This window comes from Pan paniscus, chromosome 20 (assembly GCF_029289425.2).
Source record: "Pan paniscus chromosome 20, NHGRI_mPanPan1-v2.0_pri, whole genome shotgun sequence".
In the NCBI taxonomy this organism is placed as follows: domain Eukaryota; kingdom Metazoa; phylum Chordata; class Mammalia; order Primates; family Hominidae; genus Pan; species Pan paniscus.
In genome coordinates, this window is record NC_073269.2 from 42,904,461 (window position 1) to 42,917,677 (window position 13,217).

Here is a 13,217-nt window from a genome sequence, read left to right on the forward strand (position 1 = left end):
ACACAGCAAGCTGTAGGCCTAGCAAAGCTGAAAGAATATTACAGTAAACATCTGATATGCAAATTACTATTTACAACAAAAGCTTAATAAACAGGCACTCCTCCCTTACCACTTTCTTTCTTGTTATTTTTTTTCCTCTTGTTTCATTTTTTTGTTTTTGTTTTCGTTTTGAGACAGGGTCTCGTTCTGTTGCCCAGGCTGGAGTGCAGTGGCATGATCACAGCTCACTGCAGCCTCAACCTCCTAGGCTCAGGTGATCCTCTCACCTCAGCCTTTGTGTTAGCTGTGACTATAGGCGTGCACCACCATGTCCAGCTAATTTTTTGTATTTTTAGTAGAAACGAGGTTTTGCCATTTGGTCAGGCTGCTCTCAAACTCCTGGGCTCAAGCAATCCACCTGCTTTGGCCTCCCAAAGTGCTGGGATTACAGGCATGAGCCACCACACCCAGCCTTTCCTCATTTCTTAAAGGAAGACAGGATCTTTCAAAAATATCTACAAAAAGTTTAAAAACCTCTATTGGCTGGGCGCGGTGGCTCACACCTATAATCCCAACATTTTGGGAGGCCAAGGCGGATGGATCACCTGAGGTCGGGAGTTTGAGACCAGCCTGACCAACATGGAGAGACCATTTTAGTCTCTACTAAAAATACAAAATTAGCTGGGGGTGGTGGCGCATGCCTGTAATCCCAGCTACTTGGGAGGCTGAGGCAGAAGAATTGCTTGTACCTGGGAGGCAGAGGTTGCGGTGAGCCGAGATTGCACCACTGCACTCCAGACTGGGCAATAAGAGCGAAACTCTGTCTCAAAACAAACACAACAACAACAACAGAAAACCTCTAATGCACTTCACTAATTAGTACTTCCATAAAATAGTATAGATAGCACTTCGGTAATTAAATGTACATTGGCTGGGTGTGGTAACCCACACCTGTAATCACAGCACTTTGGGAGGCCAAGGCAGATGAATTGCTTGAGCTCAGGAGTTCAAGACCAATTCTGGGCAACATGGCAAAACCCCATCTCTACAAAAATACATATCATATACAAATTAGCCAGATGTGGTGGGACATGCCTGTAGTCCCAGCTACTTGGGAGGCTGAGGTGGGAGGATTGCTTGAGCCCAGGAGGTCGAGGATGCAGTGAGCTGTGATCCTGCCACTGCACTCCAGCCTAGGCACCAGAGCAAGATCCTGCCTCAAAAAAACAAACAAACAAACAAACAAAGGCCAGGTGCGATGGCTCATGCCTGTAATCCCAGCACTTTGGGAGGCTGAGTCGGGCGGATCATGAGGTCAAGAGATAGAGACCATCCTGGCCAACATGGTGAAACCCCGTCTCCACTAAAAATACAAAAATTAGCTGGGCGTGGTGGCACGCGTCTATAGTCCCAGCTACTCGGGAGGCTGAGGCAGGAGAATTGCTTGAACCCAGAAGGCGGAGGTTGCAGTGAGCCAAGGTCATGCCACTGCATTCCAGCCTGGTGATGGATCAAGACTCCGTCTCAAAAAATAAAATAAAATAAAATGAAATAAAATAAAATACAAGAGTGAGTATCATGGTATAAACTGCACACAGGTCAGACAAAAGTTACAGGGGCATCTGCCAGTATAAGCAAGTTTCCTGTGAGACACCTGGTCATGGGTCAGACACTTGAGCATTAGGCTGTGGGCCAGGAAAAATAAATGTCTGGTGAAAGGCTACTGTAAAGACCCACAAGCCCCTCCCCTAGAGCCCCATTAGGGTGAGGCTAGAGTTTATTATAGCCATTCTCCTGAGAGACCTCAAGACCCAATTAGAAGAAAACTACAACATTTGTTACATAGAAGGCATTTTCCAAAGAGTAATTCAAAGATAGTCTTCCTTTGGATATAAAACAAAATCTCAAGATACGCCAAAACTGTTTTGTTTTTACTGAATAATTTTTGTGCATGTGTGTTGTTGCTTTAGCTGCAAGTGGCTAACAAGCTGTGATTTTCTTTTCTTTCCTTTCCCATTTTTTTTTTTGTTTTGAGGCAGTCTCGCTCTGTTGCCCAGGCTGAAGTGCCTGATCTCAGCTCACTGCAACCTCAGCCTCCTTTAGCTGGGATTACAGGCGCCTGCCACCATGCCGAACTAATTTTTGTATTTTTATTAGAGACGGGGTTTCACTGTGTTGCTGAGGCTGGTCTCGAACTCCTGGCCTCAAGTGATCCACCCACCTTGGCTCCCGAAGTACTGGGATTACAGGCGTGAGCCACCATGCCCGGGCAACTCTGATTTTCTAACTTGCCCCATGTATTAGGGTCATACTAGGAAAAAAACAAGTCAGAACCACTGGAGCCACGTGTACAGATGTGCACTAGCCCTGCTAGCAACATTGCTGCTTGCTTTGGCTCTTAGGAGAGATGAGTTCAGCACGTGTCTCCCCTTGCTCTAGCTGTCTCTGATTCCCAACAGATGCACAATCATTTCACTCCATTAGTTTCACTTTGGATATCCCATCATTAGATTAAAACCAGCAGGCCAAAAAGCTAACTTGAAGAAATGCTTTCACATCCACAGCGTTCTCATAGGGTCAGTATCATTTAGACATGACAGGACCGTGGTTGCAGGGGACAGAATGAAGTGTCATCCTTAACTGGCCATCCAATGTCATCAGCATGAACAGGAGGACTTTATATGATATTATCTGATGTTTTCTGAATATTACCTTACAAATGCTGCTTTATTTATAACTAAAGAATAGGGACCCTGTCTTTTAAAGCTTTATATATCCTCAAGTAAATGTTTTTCATATTAAATCCATTAATAATATCTAGTGGCTGACCTGGAAATTCCATTTCTAAGTACTTATCCAAAGTAAAGATTTTTTTTTTTTTTGAGACGGACTTTTACTCTTGTTGCCCAGGCTGGAGTGCAATGGTGCGATCTCGGCTCACTGCAACCTCCTCCTCCTGGGTTCAAGCGATTCTCCTGCCTCAGCCTCCCGAGTAGCTGGGATTACAGGCATGTGCCACCACGCCTGGCTAATTTGGTATTTTTAGTAGAGATGGGGTTTCTCCATGTTGGTCAGGCTGGTCTCAAACTCCTGACCTCAGGTGATCGGCCCTCCTCGGCCTCCCAAAGTGCTGGGATTACAGGCGTGAGCCACCACGCCCGGCCAATAATTTTTTATTTTTATTTTTTGAGACAAGTCTCAATCTGTTGCCCAGGCTAGCGTGCAGTGAGGTGATCACAGCTCACTGCAACCTCTGCCTCCTGGGTTCAAGTGACTCTTGTGCCTCAGCCATCAAAGTAGCTGGGAATACAGGCACACACCACCACACCTGGCTATTTTTTTTGGTATTTTTGGTAGAGACCGGGTTTCACCATGTTGGCCAGGCTGGTCTCAAACTCCTGGCCTCAAGCAATCCACCCAACTCGGCCTCCCAAAGTGCTGGGATTACAGACATGAGCCACTGAGCCAGGCCAGAGAATTTTAAAAGTATGAAGTTTTATGCAGAAGAATGTTCCTTGAAGACAAAACCAAAAAATCTGAAACAAATGTCTTGTTGGTAGATATATAATACAATACTTTTAAATGGGAAAGATATGCAATATTGAGGGAGACAGGGAAAAGAGAAAGCAGAAAAAAGAAAAGAGAGAAAAAGAAAATTACTATTAGGGCTTAAAGCTATTTCTCCCCAGTCTGTTTTACATACACAGAACAATACAGATGTGACCGCAGTACACATATAATTTTGTATTCTCCTTTACACTTTGATTTTTTCTTATCAAAAACACTTTATACATGGCATTTAAATGGCTTATAACTTTCCTAAATGGCTACTGCACTGTGTACTTAACCATTCTGTTTCCTTCTACTTATGATTTTTGCTGCAAACCTTTCCCCTCCAATCTGTCCACATTTAAATTCCTCTAAGGAAGGGGGCTGTATAGAAATTTTAATTTATGTGCATTTTACTGAAGCCTACCTTTTTCTTTATGGGTTCTTATTTCTAAACGCTAATCTATTTGAATGTGGTCAACCTTTCCTTAAAATGAACACAAACACACAGGAAAAAATTGGGGAACTATGTCCTTCAAAATATAAGTATTTTGGCCACGTGTGGTGGCTCATGCCTGTAGTCCCAGCACTTTGGGAGGCCAAGACGGGTAGATCATTTGAGGTCAGGAGTTCGAGACTAGCCTGACCAACATAGTGAAACCTGGTCTCTACTTAAAATACGAAAAAGGCCAGGCGCAGTGGCTCAAGCCTGTAATCCCAGCACTTTGGGAGGCCAAGGTGGGTGGATCACCAGAGGTCAGGAGTTCGAGACCAGCATGGCCAACATGGTGAAACCCTGTCTCAAATTAAAATACAAAAAGTAGCCAGGCGTGGTGGCAGGTGCCTGTAATCCCAGCTACTCGGGAGGCAGAGGCAGGAGAATCGCTTAAGCATGGGAGGCAGAGGTTGCAGTGAGCCAAGACCGTGGCACTGCACTGCAGCCTGGGCAACAGAGCGAGACTCCGTATCAAAATATAAATAAATACATAAATAAATAAATATAAAAATACAAAAAAGCCGGGCACAGTGGCTCATGCCTGCAATCCCAGCTCTTTGGGAGGCTGAGGCGGGCAGATGACTTGAGGTCAGGAGTTCCAGACTAACCTGGCCAACATGGCAAAACCCTGTCTCTAGTAAAAATACAAAAATTAGCCGGGTTTGGTGGCTCACATCTGTAATCCCAGCTACTCGGGAGGCTGAGGCAGGAGAATCGCTTGAACCCAGGAGGCAGAGGTTGCAGTGAGCAGAGATTGTGCCATTGCACTCCAGCCTGGGCAACACGAGTGAAACTCCATCTCAAAAAAAAAAAGAATACAAAAAATTAGCAGGCTGAGGTGGCGCATGCCTGTAATCTAGGCTACTCGGGAGGCTGAGGCAGGAGAATTGCTTGAACCTGAAAGGTGAAGATTACAGTGAGCTGAGATCACACCACTGCACTCCAGCCTGGGTGACAAGAGCGAGAATCTGTCTCAAAAGAAAAAAAGAAAATAAAAAAGAACTTTTATTTGGGAAAAAAAAAAAAAGAACTCCAAAAAAACAAAAATGGAGTGAAAGGGATTTAAGGAAATTGAAAGTCAACAGGCTAATAATGCCAATAAATAATGATGGAGCAAAGAAATCCATGTTGGCCAAATAACACCAATGTGTTTTTAAATAGTTTTTCAAAATTTAGACAGTTTTCCAGTACACTGAGACACTTCTACTATCAAGACTATAATAGTGGCTGAGCACAGTGGCTTACGCCTATAATCCCAGCACTTTGGGATGCCAAGGCAGGAGGATGGCTTGAGCCCAGAAGTTCAAGTCAAGCCTGGGAAATATAGGGAGACCCCGTCTCTGCAAAAATAAAATAAAATAAAATAATAAGCCAGGCATGGTGGTGTACATCTGTGAACTGTGACCACCCCACTGCACTCTAGCCTGGGTGACAGAGCAAGACCCTGTCTCAAAAAAAAAAAAAAAAAAAAAAAAAGAAAACAAACAAACAAAAAACTATAATATAGAGTAAATGACATTCAGGTAAGTGGAATATTAGGTGTTCAATAAACATAGGTTATTCCCTCCCTATCTCCATAGAATCATCAATTTTTTTAAAAGAGAAGTTTTGATTAGAATCTTTAAAAATATCAATACTTCTCTTTCCAAAAAAGGAGGGAAGATTTAAATATAACAATTTCTCGAGTATTTCTATTTATTTTCATTGTTGCTTAATATTACTCATAATAATGAAAATGCATTTGCTGTCTTTCAAACATAGTTTTAATTAGTTGCACAAAATGCCACCTTATAGTCTGATGTACTTCAAATTTCCCTATCTATGAAAGCTAAATTTGGATATTTTCCTCTCAAGTATATTGTAATCTCTGTCTTTAAATCTATCTAGGGTTCTACCTTTTCTGTAATCCTTAGTGAATCTCTCTATAGTCCTCCTTCCCTTTAAAAATGCAGTGATAGGCCAGGTGTGGTGGCTCTTCCCTGTAATCCCAGCACTTTGGGAGGCTCAGGTTGGAAGATTGCTGGAGCTCAGGAGTTCGAGACCAGACTGGGCAACATGGCAAAACCCCGTCTGTGCAAAAAATACAAATATTAGCCCAGCATGGTGCCATATACCTGTAACCCAGCTCCTTGGGAGGCTGAAGTGGGAGGATCCCTTCAGCCCTGGAGGTCAAGGCTGCAGTATGCCATGATCCTGCCACTGCACTCCAGTCTGGGTAACAGAGTGAGACCCTGTCTTTAAAAAAAAAAAAAAAAGGCCAGGTGTGGTGGCTCACACCTGTAATCCCAGCACTTTGGGAGGCAGAGGTGGGTGAATCATCTGAGATCAGGAGTTCATGACCAGCCTGGCCAACATGGTGAAACCCTGTCTCTACTACAAATACAAAAATTGGTTTGGTGTGGTTGTGGGCACCTGTAATCCCAGCTACTCAGGAGGCTGAGACAGGAAGACTCACTTGAACCCGGCAGGCGGAGGCTGCAGTGAGCTGAGATTGTGCCACTGCAGTCCAGCCTGGGCAAGGCGGAGTAAGACTGTCTCAAAAAAAAAAAAAAAAAAAAAAGAAAGAAAGAAAAAGAAAATCAGTGATAGGTGAGGCAGCTCAGGCCTGTAATCCTAGCACTTTGGAGGCAGAGGTAGGAGGATCACTTGAACTCAGGAGTTCAAGACCAGCCTAGGCAACCTAGTGAGTCTTTCCTAGTGAAAATTATTTGTAATTATGCCAGAGTGCTGGTGTGTGCCTCTGGTTTCAGCTTATTTGGCAGGCTGAGGTAGGAGGATCACTTGAGCACAGGAAATCAAGGCTGCAATGAGCTGAGATCGTGCCACTGCACTCCAGCCTGGGAGACAGAGTGAGACCCTACCTCAAAAATAAAAATAAATAAATAAATAAAAATTCAGCGATGGAGTTGATGGATTCGAGGTTGAGAACCCCCAATGTGAACCCGTTTGGAAAAAACTCAAACTATGTTCTTCCTCTGCTTCACAACAAAACCACAACAATCAAACCAGAAGACTTCTGTGGCCTCAAAATCCAAGGAGATTTCTCCCCATCGGCAAGCAAGGAATCAGTTCTGCAGCAGACACCAGCTGGGTGTCCACCAATTCGATTCTGACACTATCTACCATGAGATACTGTCATCCCACAGGCTGAGGGCTCGGCCCCCAAAACTGGTCCCCTTTCAGACACCAGTCACAAGTCCCAGCCTCTACAACTTCTGACTGACGGGTTCAATTTGGGGTTCCTACGACCCCCTCTTTGGGTTCGATTAATTTGCTAAAATAAAATGGCTCACAGACCTCAGGGAAACACATTTACTGGCTGATTATAAGGATATTCCAAAGGATACAGATGAAGAGATGCCTAGGGCGAGGTATGGGGCAAGGGGCACAGAGCCTCCATGCCCTCCCTAGGCACGACCCTCCAGGAACCGCCATGTGTTCAGCTCTCTGGAAGCTCTCCGAATCCACTCCTTTTGGGTTTGTAAGGAGGCTTCATTACATAGGCATGATTGATTAAACCATTGGCTACTTGCCATCAACTTAATCCTCAGTCCCCTCCACTCCCCAGGGGTGGGAGGGTAGGGGCTCAAAGTCTCAACCCTCTAATCCTGCCTTGGTCTTTCTGATGACCAGCCTCCATCCTGAAGCTTTCGGTCAATCGCTAACATACAAAAAGCCAAAGGCTGGGTGCAGTGGCTCACGCCGGTAATCCCAACACTTTGGGAGGCCGAGGCAGGCAGATCACCTGAGGTCAGGAGTTCGCGACCAGACTGGCCAGCATGGTGAAACCCCGTCTCTACTAAAAAAAAAATACAAAAATTAGCCGGGCGTGGTGGCGCGTGCCTGTAGTCCCAGCTACTCGGGAGGCTGCGGCAGAAGAACTGCTTGAACCCGGGAGGCAGAGGTTGCAGTGACTGGAGATTGCGCCACTGCACTTCAGTCTGGGAGACAGAGAGAGACTCCATCAAAAAAAAAAAAAAAAAGAAGCCAGCACTTAGGAGATTCCAAGGACTTTAGGAGTTGTCTGCGAGGAAATAGGGACAAAGACCAAATCTGTATTTGAGAAAATCACAGAACCGTATGAGTATTTAATTCAATACAGACATGGAAACTGGCCCAAGCATTTACTCACAGATGACTGGGCAAATCCCTGGTCTTATTGGTACAAACTATTGATCAAGCCCCCAATCTCATTCCTACCCCTAAAATATAGCAAAGTGAAAGATCTTATCACTTATTTGGACTGAGATTAACACCATCCCATAAACTGCATGGCTTTCAATCCCAGGGCTATGGCGTGTGATGCCACATAGAATATGCACTAATCTCTCCAGCAATTGATTTGTTAGGGTAAAGGCTCTTGTTTTTGCCTTCTTTCTCTCACGGCCAAGAAAATTAAGGAACAGGGACACAAAGGATGAGGTCGGAGCGGAAGTTTAATAAGCAAAAGAAGAAAGCTCTCCCCAGTGGAGGGACCCAAAAGAGGGTTGCCAACTAGGAGGCTGAATCTGGGGGTTTTATTAACTGGGAAGAGGAGGAACGTGGGCTGTCTTGGAGAAAGCACTACCCAGCTTGGCCCTGGGACCTTAGCCCGGGACCAATCCCAGGCTGAAGTGAAAGTTTGGCCCAGGACCAATCAGGGGCTGAAGTGAAAGTTTGGCCCGGGACCAATCAGGGGCTGAAGTGAAAGTTTGGCCCGGGACCAATCAGGAGCTGAAGTGAAAGTTTGGCCCGGGACCAATCAGGGGCTGAAGTGAAAGTTTGGCCCGGGACCAATCAGGAGCTGAAGTGAAAGTTTGGGCCGGGACCAATCAGGGGCTGAAGTGAAAGTTTGGCCCGGGACCAATCAGGGGCTGAAGTGAAAGCTTGGCCCGGGACCAATGAGGGGCTGAAGTTATGATTCAAAGAGGCCGGGCTCACAGTCTAAAGCATGTCCAAAAAAGGAAAGTGGCCGCCGGAACCCGTTAGTCCAAGCTGCACCGTTTCGTAAGCCCCCACCATTTCACAGACCCTGGTCAGAGGGAAACATTCCACTCGGGTTTGGGCTGTGCGAAACATCCTTCCCAACCGCCTGACCTCCTTATCACATCCTGCTGGGCAAAGGCCCAAGAAACATCCTTATCAACTTTCTCCCAGGCAACAAGCCATACCGCCCAGACCCCTCCTGCCCAGGCCTGTAATTACCCCAGCCTGGAAGCGGCAGTGGGCTCTGGCATTTAGTTGGTCCCCGCCATAGAGCCAACTCTCTCTCTTTCTTTAACCCTCGCCTTCCCTTCAAAATCTAACAGAGCCCACCGTGTACATGCCCACAAAAGAAGCGACTATTTCGTGGAAGCCCGCTGGTCACACAAAGGACAAAGGCGTTTCTATGTTGGGCCTCGGTCCCTTATCAGTGCAGCTGAGGAATGTCTTCAGGACAACCCCCCTGTGGAGTTTTCCTTATGTATGCCTGCAGCCTGATTTTTCAGGCTGTTTCTCTGTTTAAAGGACTTTTACCAAGGTCCCACCCTAACTGCCTAAAGAGTTTTTTCTCTCAAGGGGACACACAAAGTCCCAATCGCACACATGCCTCCGCATATCCACTTACCCACTGCCTCACAGCCAATCACACTCTCCTCTCTCACATACACCAAGGGGCCACACAAGTTGCACTTGCACAGCCACAGACCTGCAACTCACGCACACAAGGTACTGCACAGACACGCAAAGTCACACACCCACCCCGGGACACGCAGTCCAACCACACAGTCACCGGTTCTTCACATCCGCACGCACAACGAGGCTCGTCCAAGACACACACCCACTCCGGGCGCGCACAGTCACAAGCGCCTACCTGATAACCCAGAGTCAGCACCACACAGCCACAGTCACAGACCACGGAGACCCACGGCAACCATCGCGATCACACACGCAAACTCCTCTCCTCAGCCCTCCACACACAAAAGGACCGGAGCCGGATTCCTCACCCTCAGCATTCTCTGGTTCCGCTCGGGGCCAGCCTAGCCAAGTTCCTCAGGACTCCAAGGCGCGGCGGCAGCTAAATCGGCACAGCAAACGGTCCCGCCACCTGGCTAAGAGGAAGCCAAAATCTCGCGAGACGTGGCGTCGGCCTGCGGGATCCTCTGGGAAATGTAGTCCAGAGCCCGACTGCGGGCTTCCCTATGCCTCTCATTTCCAAGCCTGGCTTGTTTCCATTTACCGCTCCTCTCCAACGAGGATCGCAGAGCCCTCATGCCGAGCGGCTCGCTATGGGGCCGGCTCGCCCGCTAGAGTGGTCAGGCCTGATTATCCCTGGCAGCTCTGTTATCTGGGGTAAGACACATGAAAACGTGCTTCCGGTTCTCGGCGGAAGTAGCTCCGAACGGTAGAACCGATGGGAAATGTAGTCCAGGGCAGAAAAGCGGTCAACCCAGCCACGATGCGAGCCAAAGGATTCTTGGCTCCAAGCCTGGTGCTGGCTGTTAGTTTGGAACTCACGCACCCAGATGCTAACTCGCCCTCAGAATGCAGAGGGGATGAAACACTGACCGGACAATTCAATCTGTATATGGGTGAGTCCAGGGCTCAGTCTGCATTGCGCGGAAAATGAAGGTGAAGGTGGAGGTGGGACCTGATGGTCTCGTCCCGGATCGGGTTGAAGAAGTGGGAGAAAAGGAATCAAAATCGTGGATGGGATGAGATTGTGCGCGAATGCTCTCTGGGAGCGGATCGTGGCCGACGAGGGCCCGAAGATGCTGCCTTGTGATCGCAGGTGTGAGTGGAAGCTGTGTGAGTGTCAATGTGAGTTGCCTGTTTGGGAGACCAGCATTGTATTTTTGTATCAGGTAGTAACCTTGGAGGCAGGTATTTGTAAAATTATGATAAGAGGGCATCATTCTGGAGCATCGATTTTATTTGGAGGTTGACAGGAGAGGGAAAAAAACCCCTAATATCTGATAAACAACATAAATAGATTTTTATGTTAAAGTAGTTATATTTATTACGGTCTAGAATGCAAATCCAACATGGCTTTTAAAGCAAGAAAGATTTCTTTTTTTTATACAAAGTCAAAGGTATTATTTTTATACACTTACTACAAAACATACAAATAGTATACCAAGCCTAAGAATATAAAGAGTCTAGCTTTAATTAATTGAATGTAAATTTAAAAACAAGCATCTAATAAGTAGTCCTTTTAACACATCGAAAAGCCAATTTCGGAATTAAAAAAAAAACTCAAATTACAAAGTAACAAATATCTGGTGTCTTAGTAACTTGAAGATCAGTACTAATGATTAAGCCAGCTTATATGCTAATATGATACATGAAAAAGCCTGTATTTTACAAATAGCAAACCACTAAAACTTTAATTTTCCACAGAAGCCATTGTTTTACACCAATAATTATGTTAAAGATCAAGACAGGCTAAAAGTTTTTAATGAGCACTGAATCCATTAAAACTTGGCAAATTTTTCCACGAAGGTAGAATTTTAATTTCTGTTTAAACCATGGGTAGATGGTACACCCTTGTGAGGGTGTACTGTAAGTACTTCTAAGGAGCTTTATCAGACTTCATCCCAAATTAGGTACCTAGTAAAAGATGTACCAATGTCTACTTTGGAATAAGAAATTATTCCTTGTTTGAGCAAGGATTAAGCAGAAACTGAAAGAAGTGTAGTTTATAGCTTCTTACATAAAGTAGATGGGCACCCCTCAAAAACAAACCAATATCCTGGCTCCTTAAATATCAACATTAATCTAAATAATGTATAGCATGCTCCTGTCCAGTCTTTCCCGCTCATTTGTAGTCTTCTCAGATCGATGCTTCATTTTAGTCACACATTTCTATCCTGCAAGACTGGGTACCTGGGTTTTTTGTCTGGTTTTGTAACACTAGGCAGGTTTGGCCTTACTCAAAATATAAGACTGCAAAAGGCCTATGTTTTACCTCAACCATACGGCTTCAGGAAATGGTCTGTATTTCCAACAGAAAAGTGGTATCTAACTCTTAGGATGGTTTCTAGCAACTGGATAGATACCTGGGTCTTTGCGGCCTGTGATGCAGCCTAACAATACAGGACCTTGTGTGATCAGCTAGGTCTGCTAAATCAAGGGGACATCCATGTTCTAGATTTTTTTTTTTTTTTTTTGAGACGGAGTCTTGCTCTGTCGCCCAGGCTGGAGTGCAGTGGCGCGATCTCGGCTCACTGCAAGCTCCGCCTCCCGGGTTCAAGCCATTCTCCTGCCTCAGCCTCCTGAGTAGCTGGGACTACAGGCGCCCGCCACCACGCCCGGCTAATTTTTTGTATTTTTCGTAGAGACGGGGTTTCACCGTATTAGCCAAGATGGTCTCGATCTCCTGACTTCGTGATCCGCCCGCCTTGGCCTCCCAAAGTGCTGGGATTACAGGCGTGAGCCACCTCGCCCGGCCCATGTTCTAGATTTCTTATTCTGGTTTAGCAGGATCCAAACTGCCTGTCCTGAAGAGACTCTCTTTCTCTTCCATACAACGGGTGGCCTCTACCAAGTTAACTGCTTCGTGGGGGGAAAAATATTGCCTTTCCTTTGGTCTGCATGTTTTAAGGGAAATACCAAATACACCTACAGGAGCTTATCAATAATAGACAAGGCTGATTTCAAACTCTTTCAGGAAATAAACTGGAGGGGAAGACGAATGGCAGGAGGGTGAAGAGGAAGCTGAATTACTGTGCAAACACCCGCCACTCAAATCCGGGTGGTTACTGCAGAGTGAATAACGATAGGTACTATTTCGTGTAAGTCAAAGTCCTTTGAAAGGGCTCCTAGAGCGTCAAGGCCTCCACCTGATGAATGAATGAGTCAGGCAGGCCCAGCTCCACTTCACGGATGGGAAAACTGAGGTACGAGGCCTCGCTGAAAGATGAGAGGCAGAGCGGAGAACCAGAAGCACCACTTCTCTCAGGCTGATGCTCTAATCTCGGCTCCCCCGCCCCGACGATGGCGTAGACGGCCTCCGCCGGCCGACTCACACACACCCTCCCCCGGGAACGGCAAGTCTCCTCGGGTTCCAAGGACGGGGTCAAAAGACAAGAGGCCCGAGGCGCTCCCGCCGTGATTTGCAGCCAGAGAGCGTTGGGAGCGTGCGTGCCTCCAGCCCAACATGGCGGCGGCAGCGGCCGCCCCCGACCCCAAGCCCTCCCTCAGGGCCCGAGGCTTCTCCTCAGGGCCTTCCGGT

The 13,217-nt window shown here is 46.4% G+C and overlaps 1 protein-coding gene across 2 annotated transcripts in view; it reads right to left on the bottom strand.

Annotated features, from left to right (window-relative positions):
• Window positions 1-10,574, bottom strand: part of ZNF850 (zinc finger protein 850) — a 35,011-nt gene extending 24,437 nt beyond the window's left edge. For both annotated transcript variants that reach the window (XM_008960809.5, XM_003808752.7), the window contains exon 1: window positions 9,991-10,574. The gene's annotated coding sequence lies outside the window, so the exon portion shown is untranslated. The remainder of the gene's footprint in view (window positions 1-9,990) is intronic.
• Between the last annotated feature and the right edge of the window lie 2,643 nt (window positions 10,575-13,217).